Source organism: Cupressus sempervirens, chromosome 8, assembly GCF_028749045.1.
Source record: "Cupressus sempervirens isolate cs-2001-9-10 chromosome 8, ASM2874904v1, whole genome shotgun sequence".
Taxonomy (NCBI): Eukaryota; Viridiplantae; Streptophyta; class Pinopsida; order Cupressales; family Cupressaceae; genus Cupressus; species Cupressus sempervirens.
Genome location: NC_143125.1, coordinates 543,767,626 through 543,768,311, shown reverse-complemented (window position 1 = coordinate 543,768,311; position 686 = coordinate 543,767,626).

The following is a 686-nucleotide window of genomic DNA, read 5'->3' as shown; positions in this document are numbered from 1 at the left end:
CATCCTCTTCTTTTAACTTGTAAACCCACTTATTCTATAAAGCTCTTTTACCTGTAGGCAACTTGCATAAATCCCATGTCTTATTCTTTAGCAAAGAGTCCATTTCGTCTTTCATTGCAGATTCCCACTGAATCTTAGTATCCACCTACACAAATTCATCATAACATTTAAGTTCACTAGTATCATTAAGTAAAATAGAATACAAAGAAGGAGAAAATCTTTTTGGAGGTTTAATTTTCCTTGTTGACCATCTAACATTCACTGGTGTGTGTGGTATTTTTTGTTGCACATCATGAGGAATGGCTGGACCATCATCTTTTGGAGTATCATCCAGCATTACATAATCATCTTCTTTCTTCTCATGTTGCTATAACAAATCTTTGTACAACACTTTCTCATGAATATGACATCCCTGCTTCTTACAATTTTATGATTTTCAAAATCTCAAAACCTATAACCAAATTCATTAATGCCATATCCAAAAAATACACGTTTCTTTGACTTAGCTTCCAACTTGATTCTATTTTCAGAATCTATGTGAGCAAAAGCTTCACAACCAAAGGTTTTGAGAAAAGAATAACTCACCTTCCTACCAGTCCATGCTTCTTTTGGAATACCACAACTTCAAGGAGTAGAAGGACCTCTATTAATCAAATATACAATAGTATTGACAACCTCTGCCCACA